The sequence below is a fragment of the Anolis carolinensis genome, chromosome 1 (genome assembly GCF_035594765.1).
Source record: "Anolis carolinensis isolate JA03-04 chromosome 1, rAnoCar3.1.pri, whole genome shotgun sequence".
In the NCBI taxonomy this organism is placed as follows: domain Eukaryota; kingdom Metazoa; phylum Chordata; class Lepidosauria; order Squamata; family Dactyloidae; genus Anolis; species Anolis carolinensis.
In genome coordinates this window covers 77892280-77916480 of record NC_085841.1, presented here as the reverse complement: position 1 = coordinate 77916480, position 24201 = coordinate 77892280, and the positions used below count along the sequence as shown (strand labels likewise).

The following is a 24201-nucleotide window of genomic DNA, read 5'->3' as shown; positions in this document are numbered from 1 at the left end:
TGTTAGACAATAATTCATGGCTGCCTCTGATCTCTGATTGCTAGAAATTGTGCCATGGAATTTGTCATGGCTGACATCACACAGACCACTTTCCCATTGCTGAATTGCTGAACTGTTGATACTTTGATTGTTTATTTTTGGTATTTTGCTGTTTAAATATGTCAATTACAGACATGGAATCATTGGGGAAGAACAATTATAAATCTCCTGAGACTAGCTAACTAGCTTCATATTTAATTCCTACTGTGCAAAATGTATAATCCTATGCAATGGGGAAATCAGTGCTGAATCTTAAGATATCTGAAAAATCTTACTAAAAGAACTTTGTATCCTGGAAGTTTGCTTTGGACTTGTGGCTCTTAATTGAGCTTCATATGCTTTCCCTACAAACAATCCTCTGTATTGATTATTTTATTAAATATAGCAATGTGTGTGCTTATAATTTCAGTCAATAGCTCTTAGTAAACTGGTCATCAAGCTGTGGCATTTCAAAAATGTAATTGTCTGCATTCATTGTTTCACCATATCCTTGCCAGTGTCTCAGATAAACATTTAATTCCCACCTTCTGTGATGTAAATAAAAGGGGGCCGGGCAAAATAGAGAGGCTCAGGTATTGGAAATTAGACGATTATTCAGTAAAAAATTATCCTCACCAATTTGATTGCCAAGTTCACTGCCAAGTTCATGGCCAAGTTCACGGCAAATGCATTTGATATGTTCAGAGTATACACAGTGATTGGGTTCAAGGGGAATTATTGAGTTTAATTAGGTAACAATAATAAAGTTGCCCTTAGTTAATCCAATCACGTGTGTTACCTCTTCATTTGCGGGGGTGGTGCAGCAAATGTCAGTTGCATAAAAGCTGCACCAATGGCAGTTTTCATGCTAACCTTAATGGGCACATCTAGAGCTAACTTTTGTCAAAACTGAAGTGGAAGCTGGGAAACTGATACTTCATGTGCATTTCAGTCACAATTTGGATCCTCCCTATCTCTCATATTTTTTTAATTGTATATCAATATACATGCAGTTTATGTCTTGTTTATCATTATGGTTAGAATCCCAGGAAAGCCTAAATCAGTTTTTAGGTCTGACTAGAGTATAGTAGGAATATAAAGAATCTGCGCATTTTTTCCCATGCACAATAGTTTTTTATTATCCAAAAGTTTATTAGATTGATTTTTCATCCACAGCTAAAAGTTGTATTTAGTGCAGAAAGTTGTATTTTGCATGCACAAACGCTTTCTTCAAAATTTGCATAACAATTGCCTAAAGCTACCAAAATGCAGAAAACTGTAACCTTGTTACACAGCAAGGAAAATAAATGAAATTGTTTCATTTTGCATGCCAGAGTGAACTATGCTAAAGGGTCTTTAAATAGAGTAGACCACTGAATCAATGGTTCTTGCATAAGTGTTGATTTAAAACATTCCCTTGGATTCTACAGGTCTGTCATTGTATTTTCCATGCTGTTTTAATTGCAGAAAGATACACTAGTGTTAGAGTATCTCAACTGGCTTTTTCAGGTATTAATATTCATACACAAAAAAGGTGGAGTCCACGCTTGCATTGTATGCACATGTAATGCACATCATATTTTCCTGTTGGAAACGGTTTCAAGCTAGCAAACCCATTTGAGCTGCACCTGCAAAATGCCTCTATGGACAGTTCCTCATTGAGGTTGAGAGTTCAGCTGATGGGTGCAGCATTCTCTGCATCTATTAAAAGGACCTGAAGAATTTGCTTAGAATCTTGGCACATATTGCCCTTTTTTCAAATTATTTTGTAAAGTTTGAATTCAATTTACATGATGCATCTACCTTTTTGGTTGGGGGGAGTCAAGAGTGTTTGTGGTGGCAGAAACGTTTCTTCCAAAAAGGTGGTTTAACACTGTTTTTGTTGGTTTTTCCTAGGTAAGTGGAAGTTTTCTCATTCACTGATGCTGCAAGAGTGTTTGATTACTGTGGTAAGTGCTCTTCATAGAGTAATTATACTGATCTCCTTCTCTCTGTAAATTAGTTCTATCTGGGGAGCCTATCTAGTTAAGCTTGCTGAATTCTTTGGCCTATATTGGTATTTAGCTTTGCAGGTTTTATTTCTGCGAGTTAATTTTGGAATTCATTAGATATGAATTCACAGTTGGTCTTCTAAAATTTTCTGAGCATTAAGATCCCATAAATCCTGGTAGTTACATGAGTGGTAAGCTTTTAACATTTAGTTCTCTGCATGTGTAATATTGCTCACAGACTACTGCTGGTTTTTACTGGCAACCATCAAGTGTAGTAGTTTGGTGCTTAGAATATTAGATTTCTTTGAATTTAATTTAGCTGTTTCTGATTGGCTGTATAGTACTATTTGCCAGAGCTTTTGAAATGCCTGTCTTATACTGTGTTGTCTAGAATTAGTATCTATTTGATTATAATATGAGTATATTATAAATGTCACACCACAGGGTTCATTGAATCCTAGCCTGTGTTATTTTGTGGTGGCACATTATTATTCATTAGTTGCTCTGACAGATTTTGTTCTATGCTTTTAATATGACTGGCTTCCCATATAAATTAAATGCTGTAGGTACAAGAAGGGGGGAAAGATAAACAGCAGGGCTCTGCATAACTGAACCTAAATGCAGTTGAAATTAGTCATACATGCATGCAAATGCATTTCTTGTTAAACATGTAGGACATGGCAGAATTTTGCTTTGTTGAAACACCTGAGAAAGAAATAGCTGTTCCTAATAGAGGTAATATTAAATCATGCCAGACTGAAACTCAGGGTGCTTCCAGACAGTGGCAAAATGTGTGTTTTAAAAATGGGTTTGAAAATCCTGGGACCTGACAGCACATCCACAAACAGATCTGTCAGTCCTGGGAAATACTTCCCTGCTATCCTCACTAACCTCTTTTTTTAAAGCAGATCAAGATGGAGGGCAGACAAGGGACATCTGGTGGAAGTTGGTTTTTAAAAAAATCACTTTGTTATGCACTGAACCTCATATGTGCACATGCAAATCTCTTAATGTAAGCACAAGCAGATTCGCATATGAGGTCCAGTACATAAAGGAGTCAACTATTTTTTTTAAATCCCTTCTGTCAGATCTCTCTCTTCACCCAATTGTTAATTCAAGCTCTTTTTAATATCATAAAGCTTAAAAGAAAGAGTTTCAGAGAGTTCTAATTGCTTTATACTTGTGCTTCTGTTGAGCCACCTGTGTGTCTGTGGCTCCATGTTTTGACAACCCAATCAGGTGATCAGCTGTTTTGGGCTTTTAAAAAGCACACAGGCACTGGAGCGGTCCACACGGGGAAGGGAAGGAAAACACATTTTTTGCATGATTGCAGGGATATACAGTCAATTAAAGGTGCACGTTTTTCTTGCAAAATCAGGTTTTAAGCACACCTTTTTAACACCTGCACTTTGGCTAAATATCGTTTAGCCCAGGCATGGTCAAACTTTGGCCCTCCAGGTATTTTGGACTTCGACCCCTGATAGGCTGTTAGGAATTGTGGGAGTTGAATTCCAAAACACCTAGAGGGCCAAAGTTTGACCATGCCTGGTTTAGCCACACACACACCCTTTTAATCCGATTACTTTGGGGGTTTCAGCCATGTGTAGAAGGACCCTCATGATCTCATCTCTCTAGCTATCCAAGTTTGTCTTGAGCCATTTGCTAGTTATATTTGGGCTACAAAAGGATTCCTGGAGGGAGCATTCCATTGATCTTTGTTTGACTGCATTTTATAGAGTGCTTATTCATAATACATAAGAATAAAATAATTAGAACTATGTTTCGAAGTCCAGTGATCTGAAGTGATATTTAAGAATCCTGGATTCTTGTTGTTTTTGTTGGTTTGTACAAGAAGATAGATTTAACTGGCTTGAACAGCAGCCAGCACAGCTTCTGCCCTGTTTCTTCCACTATGAGTCTGCTTCCTTTTATGTACACTTCAGAAACAAAAATGATGCTGGGAGACAACTCTCATGACATTTGTGCTGTGGGAGCCAGCAGGGTCTCATCTTATCTTTGGCTCTTTCTCATATTCATGTAAAATGGAATGAAGTAAGATGTGATTGTTATGCTGGTGCAATCTTGCTCTTTTGTTTGCTTTCAGCAACCTCCTATAAAGCAGAGGAATTGCTGTTTCAGATCACTAATGGAAGTTCAGTCCAGACAAGAGTCATTTTTTCCTTATAATACATGTCTGTTGGTGGATATGGGACTCACCCTGGTTTGGATAGAGTCACACTGCCCTCAAGGCAGTGACATCACTAGGAGGATGTGGGGTTGTCAGATTGTGCGGTGACACTATCTGTGACACTAAACTGTGACACTATCAGAGCAGGGGACACCAAAAGGACTGCAAATACAAAACGTGTGCAATGTTTCAGGAGGAAAACATTATTTTTAGAAAAATAATCTTGCAGAATATTTTCATAGAAAACATTGTTTGTAAACTGTTTACATGTGAAGATTGTGCATTACTTATCCAGAATTTGAAATTCTGAAATTCTCCAAAATTGTCCACGTGGCTCAATGAGATACTATTATATTTGCTTTCTGATGGTTCAGTGTATACAAACTTGGTTTCATTCATAAAATTATTTTTAAAATATTCTTCACACTATGTATAAAATACGGTGTATGTGAAACATAAATTACTTTTGTGTTTAGACTTAGGTCTTTACTCCAAGGTATTTCATTATATATGTGTATGTAAATATAGCCACTCCAAAACCTGAAACACATCTGTCTCAAGCATTATTTTTATAAAGGATACACAATCGGTACTGTATCAATATAGCTCTATGTCTAAAAATTGATGCTGATTTACTTTTGGATTCTTCTAATGCACACACACTCTAGTCCTTCTTAATGTTTAGATGGAATCTCTTTCTCCTGTAGTTTAAATCTATTACTCTGGAGCAACAGAAAACAAGCTGGTTCCATCTTCAACCAGATATCCTTTCTAATATTTAACCATTGTTATGCCCACTTTTAACCTGCTCTCCTCCATGTTAAACATACCTAGCTCCCTAATCCACCCCTCCTTTGGTCATGTTCCAGCTTGTAAATATCATTCTTGAATTATGATGCCTAGAACTGGACACAGTATTCCAGGTAAGATCTGACCAAAGCACAGTAGAGGTGTATCATTACTTCTATCAGTCAAAACATTATATCCCTATTGATAAAGCCTAGAATCACATAGGTTTTTTAGCTGCCACATGACACTGTTGATATCTATGCATTTCTTTTTCTGCTACAGTGTAGTATTTACATTTCCCCTTTTTGAAGTTCGTTTGTGTAGTTTTGGCCCAGTTCCTCAATCCCTTAAGAACATTTAAATTCTGGTCCTGTCCTATTGGGATAATAGTACCCACCTAATTTGATGTCATCTGTAAATTTTCTCAGCACATCCCTGTTCCACCATCCAAGTTGAATAGCACCGGGCCCAGGACAGAACCCTACAATATCCCACTAATCACTTCTCTCCAGGATGAAGAGGAGTAATTGATGAGTACCTTTTGGGTTTTGTCAATCAGTCCATTATAAATCCACCTAACAGTGGCATTGCCCCCTCAGGGAGATAGGGCAGAATATACATAATGTTATTTATTTATTATTTATTGTCTAGTCCACACTTGCTGGCTTATTTCCTGGAATATTGAACGAGGGGATCTTATCAAATACCTTATTGAAATTGAGATTTCCCTCCACAGCATTTTCTTCCTTTCGTGTGTGTCTCCCCAGGCATCTATTAAGTTATTGCTCTCATTTTTGCATACACATGTATTTTATTAGCACATGCTTTTGTTGACCGTAGTCCATGACCTCACCTTCACCACATCACATTTTTGGTGGGATTAGCCTGAATCACATTCCATAAAGCAAAAAGCACATTAGTTGCATTCATTTGTGAAGTCACATCCAAAGGGATTGAGGTCAGAAAGCTTATCACTGTACTCTGTAGACCGGTAAATTTAATATAAAAGGATTTATAATGAGCTTTTAGCTTTATTTTTTCCTTATGAAGTATAATGTTTATGAATATATGTAGGAAAATGGCTAGTAATCCAAGGGAAGAATATATGTAGCCCTCAGAACAGGGTTTGTGTCTTCATGCAACACTGTATAGAACCAATATGGGCAGCCGTTATATTGAACCACTGAATGATACATTTTAGATTGCCTTGTTTTACTTGGCCTGCTTAATGTCCCATGGATAAACCAGTATGAGGTAACTTAGCAGTGACACATTGCCTTGCTAAGCAACAGTGCTTGGAGTTGATTGGGTTCCCACTAAAAGCATTAGTATTTACCTGCACTAATTTGTACCAATCATGCTCTCATTGCCATACCCTGAAATGATATTTTCAGATCACATTTATTAGGACAATTACACTGCCTCGAATTTTATTATATCCTAACATAGGCCTATTTTCAGTTGGCTCAGAAACAAATGAAATATATTTTGTGTTGTATTATGTTTTGAAATTAATGCTTTAAAGAAACTATAAAATTGATCCACTAGATGAGGTCCTAATTCTGTGCTTAACTTATTTAACATAGACTAACTAAATTTAACAGGACCAGCTGTCCTATGCACATACTTTTGATCCCCATGTACTCCAGCTTAATCACTCTTTGAGCATCAGAGGCACAGAAGGAGGGGCGTGTTCCATATAAAAAGAGCCTACAAGAAACAGCTTGTGGAATGTACCTAATTTTTTCAAGTTTTCAAAGTATCAATAAGGTAAAGCTTGATTTGCAGATTTGGCAATCAGGAAGGAGCTATTAACAAGTTCAGTGTTAAATCCAAATAAAAGTATTGATTTCAATTCACTTGACCATGCATTTCTCTGTAAAATTAATGTACATCCACATTCATTCATAAATTACATGATGCACCCATTTCTGCCATCATGAAAGGTCCACACTTCAAAATATTGAATTGTTTGGCATCTCATTCAGTTGGTGTAAAAGGAAAGATGTTCTAACTCTCAAATAGGATACAACCCATATATCATGGATACCTGCCAGCTCCATAAACTAGTAAACTTCTGAACCCCTAATAAGGAATATCCCTTCAAATAAGGGACCCCTGGCAACCATAGTGCAACCTCTTCATGAACTGTTTATTTATGATGAGGATCTCATACATCTCATAAAGATATGCATGAATTGAAAACTTATATCATATTTCCTGTATGGATAAGCTATGAGATTGGTTGGTAATCTAGGGGCGCTTCCAGACAGCACCAAATTGCAGGTTTTAGTCAGGGGCAACCCCTCTCCCCCAGATTTAAGGTCCACATAAAGACTTCTTGGTCCCAGGATTTCTGCCTCCATTATCCACACATACTGCTTTGTCCTGGGATTTTGCAGCCCCCAAGATGGCCACTGTGGAGCGTCCACTGGAAATTTCAGCATTTTTTAAACGAAACTTAAGGTATGAATATGCAAATAATGTTATAAATTGCATTCCTGGATTATAGAGGCTGTGTGGCAATCTGTGCAGACAAGTTGAGCCATGTACTTTTGCCTGGAAACAACAGGGTGATGTTCCTGGGTTATACATGTCTGTTCCTCATGGCTTTTATCATAAAAACATGGGGGAAGTTGAATACATGGCAAAACATTTGTTTTGTGTCCCAAACTTCATTAAACATGTGGAGAATGAAGTTTCTCTTACCAGGATAAAGTTTTTGCCCTCTAGTCAACTGTTGCCATGGTTTTAGCATACAACCAATCAGGAACCAACATGTATAGCCCACAAACATACCAACATAAAAAATCAATATTTTCTGAGTGTAGAGACATACAGAGATTCACATATCTGCATTTTCATGCTAGAACTGGCACCTGAAAATCTCATGTTTTTTGCCGTTTGTAGCAATTCTTCCCGTGTTTTTAGGGGACACTGTTTGGCCACCCTCAATATATAAAAGTCAAAGTATGTCAATCTGTCTGTCTGTATCTGTCTGTCTGTACCACAAAGTCTGTTACTAAGACACAATCCAGTGGCCCTTTGTGATGTCACTGGATTGGCTGTGGCTAGGTGATGTGATCCTTTGTGATATCACTGGAAAAGAAAGGTGACATGTGTATAAGGGGAGGGGAGGGGAGGGGAGGGGAGGGGAGGGAGGGAGGGAGGAAGGAAGGAAGGAAAGAGCCACAAAGAGAACCATATTGCCATGGATACGTTGTGTGGCAAGCCCCTTAGAGCTGGGGAAGCAAAGGGAAGGAGAAAAAGAAAGGAAAGAGAAGGAAGTGTGGGGAAGGGGAAAGGAAGAAAAAGGAGGTAAGGAAGAAAGGAAGAGGAAGTAACAGTAAACGGTATGAGTGTGGGAAAGAGAATGAAGGGATGAAAGCAAGGGGTAGCAGCCCCTCCGACACCTGGGCAGAATCCGGGTAGATAAGCTAATGTGTGTTGGGTTTTCCTTTTTTTTTTTTTTTTTTTTTTGAAACAGGATTGTTGTACCCCAAGGCAGCGTGAGCACTGGAAACCAGACAGAGACCAATAATCATATAATATCTTTATTAAAACAATTATAAATTCAAGAATGAATAGGTAGAAAGCTTGAGCAAATAATAGTCCTTTATGAAAAGGTATGAATTGGTCGAAAGAATTGAGGGGAAATGTCCAATATTATTATCCAAAGTCTAAAAACCGAAACACGCTCAAAACTGTTGGAAAGTTCTTGAGCGGGGAACAACAAGGGAGCAAAACTGAATAACAAAGTCCAAAGTCACTAGAAAGTTCTTGATATCAAAGCAGGAACAAGAAGAAACTGAGGCAAAACTTGTTTCAGGAACAAAGCAAGGAAGTAGACTTACTCCAGGTCTACTCAGGAGTTGCGGCTCAGTTTGGCTGCCAAGATCTGGAAACTTGGCTTGGAAGAAACAGGAGCTAGAGTTGGTGAACCTTTCTCAGGAAATCGCACCGTTGAAACCGCAAAGTGTCCACGGTGTAAAACACTTTTATGGAACCCAAATTGTTCACAAACCAGAGAAGCCAAACTCCCTAAAGGTTCCCAAGGGAAAACCTTCTATCCATTATCCCCTCGAGATGCCAAGCGGAGTCCTTGTTTTTCAGATCTCTGGCAATGCAGAAACTCCCTTCTGTTGAAGGACACATTTTCTGGGAAACTAAGAACATCTGGTTCAGCCATTGGAGTAATATTTTCACTTTCTCTCCCAATTAAGGAATCATCTAAGCTATCAACAGCCAGCAGCTGTAACTAAAAAGATATCTGTGGACTAGGTAAAAAGTCAGAATAAGCCTCATCTTGGTCAAAGTTCATTTCTGGATCAGGTTCAGAAGCCAAAGGTGGCTGGGGTATAACAAGGATTTTGGGGGCAAGTTTATGAATATGTAACAATTTTTGTGTATTGTGAAATCAGAAGGAATCCAGGCAGTCCCTGAGTTACAAAGATTCAACTTACAAACAGCTCATAGTTACAAATGGGGGTAAGAAAACAGAAAGTGAGAGAAATCTATCTCTAGGAAGGGAAATTCACTCCTGAAAGAGTTATCATGGGGAAAGAGTTATCATGAAGCTTTCTCATCAATCCTTGTTTCTACAACAAGCCACATTTTTCAAAATCTAATGATCACAGGAGAGAAAGTGAGGTGAAATCTGCTGAACAGGGGCACAAACAGCAAAACAAACCCCACAGGGGTGTTAACCTATATGCTATCCAAAGCTTTAAAATATAGTTTGGCTGGAGTTACAGTTAAATATGTACAAGTTCTGATTTACATGTAAATGCAACTTAAGAACAAACCTACAGAACTTGTCTTGTCTATAACTTGGGGACTGCCTGTAGTGTTAAAAAAATTGGAAGACAAAAATGTTATATCTTTCCATTGGGGGCGGGGACATCAAATAACAGGTGCTTGCTTTTCTCTGGTTTGAGATTTAGAGAGAAAATCTCAAACATTTACATTCTTATACTAGATATTTAAACTCAATATTGGGAAATCGTACTAATTAATAGACCTGAAGGTGATTCTTTAATATGTACCACTATGGCTCAAAAAGACGATTGAAGATGATAAGGTCTCCCCAAGTAATTCTAAAGACAATTTAGCTATCTTTCAAGTGGCCATAACAGGGATTTATGACAGCTCCAAGTGCCACAATTTCATTCCTCTCATTGTCAAGGTTACTGTAAGGCTATCCTATATATCTCATAGCGAAACACTGAGTCTTGCCAACAAGCATGCACGCATTCAAGCATGGAGCTACAGCAATTCCAGCTCTCTGATGAAAGCACCTGTATGACAAACACGTTCAGACATCTATTTGTCACATTCACACTTTATTTCCTTAGGTATAGTGAGAACACCTGAACCAGCCCTTAGTTTTCAAGGCAGGTAATTCAAAATCACCCTGACTCCAGATCTTAGTACCATTGGTATTTCTTAGTGGCCATCCAGACAACTCACTCCACTTCTCTGAGACCTAGGATGGCACTGTCAGGGGCATTGTGAGGGAATATAAATGGCAGACACCAGCAATAGCCCTTGCTGGCAAAATTTCCTTATTGCTGCTGGCATTTTTGCTTCAGGTAGCAGGACCAAAGCTTTGTCCTCTGCCATCTTCTTTCAGTCTTCCAAATACCTTCTCTGTTTCTTCCATCAGCTCCCCTGCATTCTCATCTAACAAGGGCAATTCACAGCTAGGAGATCCATTGGAGACTGGCAAATACTCAAGCGGATGCAGTGGTCCAGTGTTTACCTTTGGTTGTTCTTGTCCCCTTTCTGTAGCATGACTTGTGTTGGTCATCATAGAGGGAACAATCTGTCAAGGCCCCATGTAAGCCGCCCCGAGTCCCTTCGGGGAGATGGGGCGGGGTATAAAAATAAAGTTGTTGTTATTATTATTATTATTATTATTATTATTATTATTATTATTATTATTATTATATTGTATGACACAGCAAACAAGATAGATATGCTGGATTTCGTTTCACAAAATCACAAGTCGAACACTTCCCAAGTGTCTAGGACTGTGTGATGTATTTTTGGATGATGCGTGCAGATCCCAGCAGGGTGGCCTTTTGCAGTTGGCAGATAGTGATTTTGTCAATGTCTATTGTTTCCAAATGCCGGCTGAGATCTTTTGGCACGGCACCCAGTGTGCCCATCACCAGTGGGACCACCTGCACTGGTTTCTGCCAGAGTCTTTGCAGTTCAATCTTGAGGTCCTGATAGCGGCTGAGTTTTTCCTGTTGTTTTTCATCAATGCGACTGTCACCTGGGATGGCAACATCAATGATCCAAACTTTTTTCTTTTCCACAACTGTGATGTCTGGTGTGTTGTGTTCCAGAACTTTGTCAGTCTGGATTCGGAAGTCCCACAATATCTTTGCGTGCTCATTTTCCAATACTTTTGCAGGTTTGTGATCCCACCAGTTCTTTTCTGCTGGGAGGTGGTACTTGAGGCATAAGTTCCAATGAATCATTTGGGCCACATAGTTGTGCCTCTGTTTGTAGTCTGTCTGTGCGATTTTCTTACAGCAGCTGAGGATATGATCAATGGTTTCGTCAGTTTCCTTGCACAGTCTGCATTTTGGGTCATCAGCTGTTTTTTCGATCTTGGCCTTAATTGCATTTGTTCTGATGGCTTGCTCCTGGGCTGCAAGGATCAGGCCTTCTGTCTCCTTCTTCAGGGTCCCATTCGTGAGCCAGAGCCAGGTCTTCTCCTTGTCAGCTTTTCCTTCAATTTTGTCAAGGAACTTTCCATGCAATGTTTTGTTGTGCCAGCTGTCAGCTCTAGTTTGTAGTGTGGTTTTCTTGTACTGTTTTTTTGTCTGCTGTGCTTTGAGGAGTTTCTGATTTTTTACTTCAATCAAAGCAGGTTCTTCACTTTGCTTTACATATTCTGCCAGGGCATGTTCTTCTTCTTTGACTGCTTGTTTGACTTGTAAGAGTCCTCTGCCACCTGATCTTCTAGGCAGATATTATTATTGTTGTTGTTGTTGTTGTTGTTGTTGTTGTTGTTTGCTGTGCCCTACTTCTGAGTGAGCTTTTTCAAAGCTCATGGTCATTTTACATACTTTTCATCTGTTTGTTATGTATGCATAATGTTAAAGATCTATAGTTTTCCATTTTAAACACATTTGCTTATATTAGTTTAGAGCGTACAGGAGCAATGGTAAAATTACATGGTGATTTATTATTCCCTTTAATAACTTTATTTTTATACCCCGCCCCATCTCCCCGAAGGGACTCGGGGCGGCTTACATGGGGCCAGGCCCGATAAAACAAACAAATAACAGTAACAAAGCAATAAAACAATTATCCCAGTAAAAAACATCAAAAACATTCCCTTTCTGATCAAACCTTTTCATCAAATCGGTTTCTAAATAAATCATACTTTTGTGGGTATATTTTCCTTTTGAACACTGAATGCAATGGGAAAAATCTCATACAAATCCAAAATGAAACAGCAATCCAAATAGAAACAGTTTCATAGAACCTTAAGAGTTGGAAGGGAACACAAGGAATGTGTTCAAGTTCTCACTTTTCAAGAATACACAACTAAAACCTTCCTGGAAGATACCAATCACACCTCTATGTAAATGCATCCAGGACAGTCTATTCCACAGCTGAATAGCTCTTTCAAGAAAAAAAATTCTTCCAAATATATAGATTAAATCTCTTTTCCTGTAATTTGAATGTATAAGTTTGTGTTCTAGTCTCACAAGCAGAAAACTAGCTGGTTCCATTTTTTCCATGACACTCCCTCAGATGTTTAAAGATAGCTTACATGTCACCTGTCTTTTTGTCCCCAAACTTAAACATACCCAACTCCTTCAGTCATTCCTCAAAAGGCTGTTTCCTGACCCGTGGTCATCTTGGTTGTTCTTCTCTAGAAACTTTCCAGCGTGTTAATAGCTTTTTTGTACTGTGTGGTCCAGAAATGAACACAGTATTCTTGCCGAGGTCTGACCAAAGCAGAATAGAGTGGCACTAATATGTCCCTCAGGACATTCTACTCCTGTTGTATCACAGAATTGTGTTGATGTTTTAACCGCTGTACCCCACTGCTGAGTCATGTTTAACATGCAGCCTACTAAGACTCCTAGATTCTTTTTGCACGTGCTGTTTTTAAGTTGGTGTCAACCATCTTATATTTGTATATTACATTTTCCCGCCCTCAGCGTACTATGTTACTCTTCTCCCTGTTGAAATTCATTCTTCAGTCTTTCAAGGTTAATTTGAAATCTGTTCCTATCTTCTGGGGAATTATTAATTCAATGCGGTTTTTATGGCCTTGGAGACTTAAATTCATTTTGAGTAACTAGATATTTCTTTGCTATCTTTTTTACCTGTTCTGGACTGTAGTCCTCTTACTGCATGATTTTCATGAGTTTGAACACTTTTCGTGTTGGGAGATTATTGAAGCAAATAAGGTATTATTAACTCTTTCCTATGTCCCCAGTTAGTATTCTACCATCGTCTCTTGTTCTTCTGCTTTCTTCGAACAAAAATGGAAAAAAGCTTTTATTATTAATGGTGTCAGTTAACCTGAGCTCATTTTAAGCTCTTGCTTTCCCCTACAAGTATTGGCAATTCATTAAATATGCACATTTTGCATTCCTCTTTGGTATTTTCTTGTTGTTCCATTATCTGTGCATGTTTGTTTCCTTTTAATCCCAGCTCATTAGAATGTTCTTTGTCCATTCACCCTGGTTTCTTTATAAACCTCCTACTTTTATTCCTTGTTAGAATTGTTTGCCCTTGTGCTTTTAATATCTCTTATTTAAGAAACTCCCATGCATCACAAACCCCCTTGCCTCTGAGTATTTATGCCCATTTGATCTCATCCAGTATTTCTGTGAACACAATGAAAACAGCTTTCTTGAAGACCAGTGTGAGTGTCTAACTACATTTCACTTTTCCCTTCATTTGCACAATAAATTCCAAGAGAACATAGATTTTTACATCCAAAATCTCGCCCTATTTTCACTACCTTGGCCAATTCCTCTTTGTTTGCTGGGATCAAATCAAAACTAACTGATCCTCTTCTTACTTTTGTACAATGAAATTGTTTGCATGGTTAGTGAAAAACTTGTTGGACCTTATACTTTTGGCAGAATGTGACTTCCAGCCAATAATTAGGATGTTTGAAGTTTCCCATAGTTACTGCCTCTCTCCTTTTTGAATATTTAGTCATTTGTTTTAAGAAGGCATCAACTAAGATTTCTGTCTGACAGGTGGGCCTATAGTAGACTCCCACAAAAGGTCAGTAGAGGATGCAAAATTAAAGAGGCCAAGAAAGGAACAAAAGAACATCTATTAAGATAATTGGAATAGCTTCCATAAAATTTTAAAGATATCTCATGTAACATTTTTCTTTAATGTGGCTAAAATCATTGTATTGATAACAAAGTGTGCTTCCCCTTTGAAGGACTTGCAAAGTTGGCATAGGTCCTGAAAAAAAATCCTCCCCAATTGTATGTACAGTGATACATTGACTTAAGAATTTAATTTGTTCAGTGACTGATCTCTTAACTCAAAATGCTCTTATCTCAAAGTGAAGTTTCCCATTGAAATGCATTGAAAGACTATTGATCTGTTCACAAAAATCAACTAACCCAAAATTCCTCAAAGGAGACAAGAGCAAAGCAGAAATCAATCTCCCAAAGCGGACAAGAGCATGAGGCACAGAGGCTGCTCCCTTGAAATCCTAAAGCCTTGTACTCTTGCTCTAGCACTCCCTTGGGTGCTAGTTCTTAATTCAAAATTCTGCTTTTATATCAAAGAAAAACCCAGGCCAAGCAACAACTCTTAACTCAAAACACCCTTAAGTTATGATGCTCTTAAGTCGAGATTCCACTGTATTTCAGATCTTGTTGGATCATAGAAAAGGACCTCTGCTGAATGTGTGGGCAGTCTATTATTTTTCAGATATTCTAAACTATAAAAAGCTTTAATGGTCATTGCCAACACACTGTGCCTAGAAACATGATTGGAAGGCAATGCAGTAGTTTGTACAAATGAACCATTTGCTACTGCTCAGAAGCTTAAGCTGCCAGCCATAATTTTTGACCCCTTTTCAGGTGAGATACTATGCAGGATGTATTGTAGTACCCATAATTTAGATGTGTGTAACCTACATCCAGTTTACACCTGTAATGATCTCTGTCCTCTCAAAGCATCTAATGACAATTGTAACTCTTACAAGATTGTAGCTGCAGTGCTACCATGGTCAAGGTTTAGGACTGACAAAATCTGCTTATTTTCTTTTAATGAGTGATAGATATTGAAGAGTCATGGGGTGAGAAAAATGTGTAGCTTATACAGTTCCATATAGGAATACTTTATTACTCTGTGCATTTCTAATCCTTGTATAGGAACATAGCAAGTATTCAAACTATAATCAGATCTTAGCTTAAACCTTTTAATTTATCTAAGACACTTATTAGTGCCCTCTGATAAGATATGTTTATAATTCTTAATTACAGTAGTAATCCTACCTTTAGCTGTAGCAATAATAGAACAAAAATAGAATCAGAGTTTTTTAAAAATCCAGGTACTGTTTTAGTTACATATATGATGTGGTGTTTTGTTGTATCTTTCCCTACCTGTGCTATTTGTTCTGCACTGTATGTGCACCTTGGGTTTCCTCGACTTCAGTTTTGCTGTAAAGTAGTCTTTGCATAAGATGCCTGAAACCATTTTCCTGTCAGCATTATGGGACTGAACACAAAATGTTTTGGAGTTTTACTGACTGGATGTCTAGAACCATTGCAGCTACACAAAGAAGGTGGCTTGCACATTCTGTCTAAACAGAGGACATAACTGTCATGCTAGCAAGAAGAATCAATCTAACTGTGATGTATATAATTAGGAATAATACATACTTTTCTGACATTCACTAGACTTCAAAAAGTTATTTGATAAAAATTGCCTTCACTATCATCTTTTGACAACAGCTTCCGTGTGGAACCACTGATCATGTAGACTGTGCTAGACCTCATGACATCCCCACCCCACCCGAGCCTCTCTTTGGTAATTAGGGTTTCAAAGGTCTCCTGATTCACATATATGGCTCTACTCATGGAAAGAAAATCTCAGAGTATACCAGTAGGATACTCTGCCAGTAGATTCATATTGGTGTGGGGAAATTATTCTGCTTGAGATGTTTTGCTTGTCACTTCCCCTGCAGTGAATAGCTAAAATGTTTTCCACAGTGTCATCCATCAACCAATTACCAAGTTTCCGGCATTTCTTTTAGAAGCTGTTAGAAAGCACACATTGAAAAATAGAAACTTTCTGCAGTGTTAAGATGAACTAAAAATAAATACTGTCATCCTCAGCTGAAACCTGATAATTAATCTTAATATAGAATATTATTTTGTATCTTTTCTGTGGCTGGAAGAGCTATCTTTTTATAAATGTTCACCAATAAACATTCAATAATGTATCAGTCACCCTGTGGTCTCGTATCATTCTGAGTGTGCTCCATACATTCAGGAATAAATAGCAACCTAATTCTGGCCATAATAGAAGAATATATTACTGGCTTTAGCACCAGAGTCAGAATTAGACATGGCCTCCTGCTCTCTGCTTTCTCTTGATTGCTTCTCTGGCATGTTTCCTGACAGTAATTATATTTCCAAGTTATAAAGCTCTCAGCTGAGATTTAATGACAGTGAAAAGTCTTATAAGGTTTACTGGGAAGTGATTTGACCTTTTCCTTACTAATTTGTTTGTTTCTGCTAATGCTATACCTTCAACTTGATGGGCAGCTTATTAAAAAAAAGGGAGTACTCCCCCCTCCTCCCAGAAGCATCTGTGCATCAACAATATTGGCTGTTAATGAATGGCTGAGCTGGTGTTGCTGAGCTGAGGCTATTCTCCTGCAGAGGGTTAGAATAAAATGGGATGGCTTCCATGTATACTGCCCTGAAGTCCTTGTTCAAAAGGCAGGTAAGAAACATGGGAAGAATAATAAAAACAACACTCAGCTTTGGTGGGTGGTGCTCAGCAATGGGTAGAAAATGCATAGGAGTAACAGACTAAGGGTGCCATACCATACGCTAATTCATTCTGCAGCCCGTTCTGCAGGGGTTACCACTAACATCCAATACAGAATATGTATTTTAACAATGCAAGCGTTTGTCATTGTTTTAGTATTTCAAATATATAAATGAGACCATAATTGCTGTGATTGAAGCTGTTGTTGCTTCTGCTACTATAGTTCCTAGGCTGTCATGGTGCTCAGCACCTATGTAACAAAAAAGTAAGACTGCTGAGAATTGCTTCCTATAAGACACTTTTATTAAGTTCACACATATGGGTATGTGTACACAACAAAACACACCTCATAAATATGCCACATTTTTCATGTTGAAAATGCACATGCTGCCAGTCTTGCATCATTACCCCTGCTTGCTGAGACTATGGCATTATTTACACTTTAGTCCCCTCTTCCCTTCTCTTCTTTTGCATGCTGCCATGGGTTTACCTCTTCTTTTTGCATTATTTTCTTCCTACTGTTTCTCCATTTCCGTCTCCATCTGCATTTCCTTCTCCTCTTGCTCCTCCTCCTATTATTACCTGCCTCTCTTTGTGGCTTGAGGCTGGGTACAACAGGGAGAAAACAGAACAATAAGACACATGCTATTAAAATACATACAAAATCACACCAACAAAATGAAGTTTAAAATTCACAAGTTAAAATGCTAGGTAGTTCTGCCTGGTTCTTCAGTTGCCTCTTGAAGTCTGACAGTGGATGTAGCTGTCGAATCTCTTCTGGCAGGTCATTTTATGACTTTCTATTTGCGTTGCACATTACCCTTTCCAATTCTTGTTCTTTACCTCTCCTTTCACTGTTAATTGAGCTAAACCACCACTAGTAAAATGCATAGCTTGTTTACTTTGGCTCTTTTAATACATTTTTTTAATTTATTATATGTGTATACCACTTTTCTCAACCTAGGGGGACTCAAAGCGGTTCACAACATGATTAATGACACATATAAACCATCACATATCAAATCAACCACACATAACAATAAATTAACAATAAATTAAAAACCAATTAAAATTATAAAACTAAAAACAATAATTAAACACCACATAAAACATTTAGGCCTTGTATCGATCTTGAAGTTATCTTTAGCTACTTCCATGTTTCCATATTCCTGTCATTCACCAAAATGCCTTCTTGAATAACCAGGTCTTAAGTTGTTTCCTAAATGTTAGAAGGAAGGGGGCTGATCTAACCTTGGTGGGGAGGGAGGTCCACAGCCAAGGGGCCACCACCGAGAAGGCCCTGTCCCCGCCATTCACACCTATGAAGGTGGCAGGACCAAGATCAGGATATCCCCAGCAGATCTTAATGTTCTAGTTGGCTCATAAAGGGAGATGTGTCCGGACAGAAGTGCACCTTCTATAAACATTATAATATACTAGCTTTGCCCGGCCATGCGTTGCTGTTATCGGAATTATTTGTGGAATAGGAGTGAATAGCCTTGCAGTCTGAAAGTCTGGCCGTTTTGTGGAGTGGTTGGAGTAGCAGCGTGAATGAAAGAGGGCTTTGAAGCCTGGTTATTTGCTTAGTAGGGGAATCCTTGTTTGGCTAGATTGAATGGCACTGAATAGCTTTGTAGGTGAAAAGGGTGGTCGGTTTGTATATAGGGTATTCTTGGTAGGCCAGGTTGAATGGGATAGAGTAGGTGTTGTGGTTTCAGAGTTTGGGGGTTTTGTATGTAGGGGAAATGTTGGTTGGAGTGGTTGAAAAGTATTGAATAGCCTTGATGGTTGCAAGACCTGGGTTTGTATCTTGTGGAATTTTTGGTTGGCCAGTTTGAATAGCAATTAATAGTGTCGGTGTGGGAGGTTTGAATGGTGGAATTAGTGACCTTGATTAGTATTTAATGGTCTTGTAGGTTGAAAGGTTGTTTGTTTTCTGTCTGGAGGAATACTTTGTTGGGAAGTGTTAGCTGGTCCTGATTGTTTCGTTTCTGGAATTCCCAATTTGTTTGCTTTCCAAGTATTGCTGTTTATTTAGTGTCCTGGTTTTAGAGATGATATGCTTTGTATTATTATACCACAATAATTCTTGTATATTATAATTTATAATGTTATATTAGGTGGTTAAAATTGGATTATATGGGGTCAGTTCTAGATAGTTGTATAAAATGTAGACTGAACTGGATTAGACATCAGTGTAGACTCAAGGCCCTGTCATATAGGAATATTATTGAGAGTGGCAAGGTAGATAATACAGTTTAAAGGAGATATTGGGAGATGTGCCTTGGTATTTTGGGTATATAGCTGTGTGGCAGGGGTTTGAGTGTAGACTGTGACATAATGCAGTTGAAATGAGATAATCTGTATTTTGTAGGTACTATGGATGAGGCCTAAATGTAGTTTCCCTGTAGTCTGGGATACAGGCGTGGGGCAAGTTGGGTCCTCCCTACAGGTGGTTTGGACTTCAACTCCCAGGATTCCTAACAACCTGAGTCTTTTTCCTTTTCTCTGTGAGATGGTTAAGCTGTTAGGAATGGTGGGAGTTGAAGTTGAAAACACCTGGAGGGAGGGCTGAAGCTTGGGTGAAGAGTACCTGGTTGAGCTTCTCGGGGCAGACAGCGGAGTATCTGCTGTTGGAGAGGGCCCTCATGCGGAAGGAGACAGGGTGGTTGAAGCGAGCCAGTGTCACCACGTCCAGCTCTCCAGAGCATAGGATGCAGCAGGGCCCAGCGGTCGTGGGTGGAGGCGGCTTTGTGGCTGAAGGAGAGGGTGGTAGTGTCATGGAGGGCATGGTAGGGGAGGGCGCCTTGGGTGAGGGAGGCCCAGTTGGCCTTGCGTGGAGGTTAACAACAGCCCCTTCCTCCGTGGCTGCCTCCCTGCCTTTGCTCTGACAAAGAGAGGGGCACTTCTGCTTGTCGCTCCATAGTTTTGGCCATTGCCATGGTGACCAGTTCTGGTAGGTTGTTAGGTATTGTGGGAGTTGAAGTCCAAAACGCGTGAAGAGCAGGGGGAAGGTTGCCTCTCTTGTTACTGACTGAAGAGTGAATACAGTGTTGTGGTAAAAAGAATTCTAAATGATCTAAGCATTGATTATGTCTATATCGTTATGTAGTGGTGTGTAGAGGTACTTATAAATATTGTATGTGTCGCTCTGTGTGGATGTACATGTTCTGTATATATAAAAGGGTTTGTGTGCGTGTGGGAAGGGTTGGGAGGATTGTGGCACATGCGCACATCACCTGTTGTGGTTGTTGGTGTTGTGATTGTGTTTTTAGTATAATTGTGTTGTATCTTACTTGAGGCAGGGATGATTGATTGTGTTGCCAATTTTTGAGTTTGGGGGATTTTGGGTTTTGTTGTTTTGTGCGTTGCCGTGACGTCAAAAGCCTTGATGCTTAATTACTGCTCTGTGTGGTTTTTAAAAAATGTTGCAGCTATCCTTATTTGCATCTGGTCATTCCAAAGATATCTGTGAAAGAAGAGTAGTTTGTGTATAGTAGTAAAGCAGTATAGTAAAGCTAATTTTTCACTACTAAGATTATACCTCTGTTGGATGTGGTTTAAACATTTCTCCACTACTGATGGGAATATATGGTACTCATATATTTAAGTGTATTTGAATATCTCCTGGTCCAAAAAAACCCAAACAAAACAACCCACTGTTCTCTGTATCAGCTTTTTTGCAAGCAAATAGAACAGTATGGATTTCCGGGGACTTCCAAATTCCAAGTCAAATATGTTATTTACTGATAGGGTGCTATTATGCTCATGTGCTGCTTGTTGGCCTTTGTGGGAACAGCATGCTGGACGAGGTGGCACTTTGGTGTGATCTAGCAGAGCTCTTCTGATATTCTTAATTTCAACAGCTGATGTTGACTTCAGAAGCCAAAATATTGTAGGTACAGTAGAGTCTCACTTATCCAAGCTAAACGGGCCGGCAGAAGCTTGGATAAGCGAATAACTTGGATGATAAGGAGAGATTAAGGAAAAGTCTATTAAACATCAAATTAGGTTATGACTTTACAAATTAAGCACCAAAACTTCATGTTATACAACAAATCTGACAGAAAAAGTAGTTCAATACGCAGTAATGTTATGTTGTAATTACTGTATTTACGAATTTAGCACCAAAATATCATGATATATTGAAAACATTGACTACAAAAATGGCTTGGATTATCCAGAGGCTTGGATAAGCGAGGCTTGGATTAGTGAGACTCTACTGTACTTCAAAACCCCTCTCTCTTGTTGTTTAACTATTCATTCCTTCGTTTGCCACTTGTATTCCCATCATCAGATGAAGCCTTGTTCCAAATGCATTAGCCTTAGACTACAGTTATGGCGTTTGCAGGTACAAGCACCAGGGCTTTGAGCATTGTCACTGACAATTGACTTGATATTCTACCCAGCTATGAATAAGGTATGTGAATTTATCATACAATACATCTCTTTCTGGAAAGATAAATCACCAATTCCTGTGAGGCTTGATGAAGGTGAATATAGATACCTGAAACACATATAACCAGCACATCAAATTGGAACTGTGCATATGTATGCAGTATTATTGACCCAACCTACTTGAAAGCCTGGATTGTTTTTAGGTAGGATGGGAATAATAATAACCCCCCATATGGTCTTTCTTTGAAATGCTGCTCATGTTGAATATTCATGCCAGCGTCCAGGTGTGACTTGTACTTTCAAAATGAACAGGGACTGTCCCTTTTGGAACAAATTTACACAATTCTAGAACAACTGCTGTGCATTAGAAGAGCTTCAATTGACTTTTGAAGGTGTGTTTGTTTTTTTAGTCATCAGAATCTAGTTATTATGTATGGAACTATAAATCATTTAGCACAATGTCTAATGATCCATAAAGAATTTATTATTCAGACTGCAGAAATCAGTCATTTCAAACATTCCTAATGCCTTTGAATGACAACATCTCTTCAAAGCATGGACTTGGGTTACTTCATTTGCATATAATTAATATGTTAATTGTGTACCTATAACACAAAAATGCTTCCTTTCTGTTACAAAGAACTTTATGTGGTTATGAATATTTTGGATCTTTTTAAAAATTGTCATGTTCTTCAAAACTTTGCTGTAACTAAAATAGTATAATAAAAAGACTGCTGGGTTGCTGTGATTTTTTTTGGGCTGTATGGTCATGTTCCAATAACATTCTCTCCTGATATTTCACCAGCGTTTGTGGCTGACATCTTCAGAGGGTCATGGAAGCCACAGATGCAAGTGAAACATCAGGAGAGATTGCTACTGGAACATGGCCATATAGCCACAAAAACCCATAGAAACCCAGTGATTCCAGCCACAAAAGCCTTCGACAACACAAAAAGATTGCTTTCTCCCACACTTTCAAAACTACATTCAAATTTTGAATTATAAGCTGAAGGAGGGAGGAAACACCTGTTGCTTACTTACTTAGGCGATCCTTTGTAGTTCGAGGATGATGGTCCTCCATTTCTTGGAAGACGCCTGTGCGTGATATTTTTTTTTTTAATGTGTGGAGGTCGGTGCACGGCCGGTCAACACACAGTCTTCACAGATTGAGGTCCCAGCAGTGGTGTGATTAACACAACGAGAGTGGCTTCTCAGTCTGTTGCAGCCTTCTTCCACCTTCACAGCCATTGTAACATGTACCATGTTATTCTCCGCCTGCTCCGCCGTTGAGGTCTTTGGGTCTTTGAATTGTTCTTGGTCTGGATCTTCCCCTGTGGCCCCTCCTGGGAGTGTGTGACTCCCGTGGTTGTGCCCGCAGGTTCATTAGAACACGCAAGCCCCTCACCACGTCAAGGTGACAATCCATCGAGGGGGAAAACAAACCTCTTAGCTTTGTTACAAAGGAAAGTATTAGTTTTATTGAACATCAAGAATTGAATATCTAATAATATTAGGAACACTTTTATGATACCCTCCCCCCCCCCCCCCCAGGCTGCACACACATTCAAGCTCAGTTCCAGTTTGTAGTGGAAGCTCCTTTGGTCTTTCAGTTTTGCCAGCTACTCCATTTCTGAGCTTGGGACATTTCTTATTACAAGTAATTTATTCTTGTTATTTGTTAGTCTTTAAATATAATTCATTGCTGTTTATTCACTGAAGTATTTAAAAAGTGATCTTCTTCATCCATACTTTTGCTTTATCATTTTTGGAGGGAAAAGCCTGTAAGGCATTTAAATGGTTCTTCACAGTTGACTGTTCTGGGGATGCTTTTACGGAATTATAGTGGTTGTAACTATCCAAAGTGTTTCTTGCTTAAGTTGTAATAATACTGAATTTTACTTGTTTTTTAATTATGTAAGACCTAGCTCTTATAGTATTTTTGTAATATTTTAAGGGTGCATCTCACCATTGATTTATGTAGTAGCATTTTAATTGTTTATATAGTACTAGCTGTGCTCGGCCACGCGTTGCTGTGGTAGTTAAGGTAAAGGGTAAAGGTTTTCCCCTGACATTAAGTTGAGTCGTGTCTGACTTTGGGGGTTTGTGGTCATCTCCATTTCTAAGCCGAAGAGCCGGCGTTGTCCGTAGACTCCTCCAAGGTCATGTGGCATGACTGCATGGAGCGCCATTACCTTTCCGCCGAAGGAGTACCTATTCATCTACTCTCATTTGCATGTTTTTGAACTTTAGGGTTGGCAGAAGCTGGGGCTAACAGTGGGAGCTTTGTCCTCTCCCCCAATTCAAACCTAGATGAATGTTGTAATTAGGGAAAATGATTAGCATGTAATGGCCTTACAGCTTTAAAGCCTGGCTGTTTCCTCCCTGAGTGAATTTTTTGTTGGGAGGTGTTAGCTGGCCCTGATTGTTTCATGTCTGGAATTCCCTTGTTTTCAGAGTGAGTGGTGTTATTTGCGATATTTTATGTGCTTCTACTGTCTGTGGCCCTCAGAAAACAGAGGATTTGCCAGACTTTGGTGATGTCACGCCCAAGGCTACGGAGCACTAAGAACCGAACACAGAGGCCAATAACTATCTAATATCTTTATTAAGGAAATATATAAGAATAATAAAAACAAGTAGAAAATATAGTCCAGAAGCAGACCTATCAGATGAGGTCAAATATAGTCCAGAAAAGTTTTGTCCAATAAATGATATTAGAGTTCAAAGTAGAATCCAACAAACCGAAACACACACTATTGCCAAGCAATAGTGTGGGGAAATGTCCAGAGTCTTTCAAGGTCCAAG

At 38.9% G+C, this 24201-nt stretch overlaps 1 protein-coding gene and 1 long non-coding RNA gene across 3 annotated transcripts in view; both read left to right on the top strand.

Annotated features, from left to right (window-relative positions):
• sash1 (SAM and SH3 domain containing 1) overlaps positions 1 to 24201 on the top strand; it is a 713255-nt gene that overhangs the window by 310963 nt on the left and 378091 nt on the right. The window lies entirely within an intron of this gene.
• Positions 1938 to 24201, top strand: part of LOC134298164 (uncharacterized) — a 125316-nt gene continuing 103052 nt past the window's right edge. Inside the window, exon 1 of the long non-coding RNA XR_010005118.1 lies at positions 1938 to 23930. This is a non-coding gene — a long non-coding RNA (uncharacterized LOC134298164). The remainder of the gene's footprint in view (positions 23931 to 24201) is intronic.